This window comes from Sarcophilus harrisii, chromosome 1, assembly GCF_902635505.1.
Source record: "Sarcophilus harrisii chromosome 1, mSarHar1.11, whole genome shotgun sequence".
In the NCBI taxonomy this organism is placed as follows: domain Eukaryota; kingdom Metazoa; phylum Chordata; class Mammalia; order Dasyuromorphia; family Dasyuridae; genus Sarcophilus; species Sarcophilus harrisii.
The window spans coordinates 360,536,745-360,537,045 of NC_045426.1; positions in this window are offsets into that span (position 1 = coordinate 360,536,745).

Genomic DNA, 301 nt, shown 5'->3' on the forward strand with positions numbered 1-301 from the left:
GTTCAGAACTTAGAAGAACTCAAAAAAGGTTCTTAAAAGTCATGCGAGAGGTAGGAAAAAATTGGGAAAATAAGTTGATGCAAGATAATTAAGAAAAGTCAACAGATTAGGAAAAACAACTGCTTAAAAATTAGAATTTGCCAAATGGAAAAGGAGATACAAAAATTAACTGAAGAAAACCACTTTAAAGATTATAAATGGACAAATGAAAAAGAACAAAAGCCTAATTAAAGAAAATGCCTTAAAAGTTAGAATTGGACAAATAGAAACTAATGAGATTGAGACATCAAGAATCATCAAA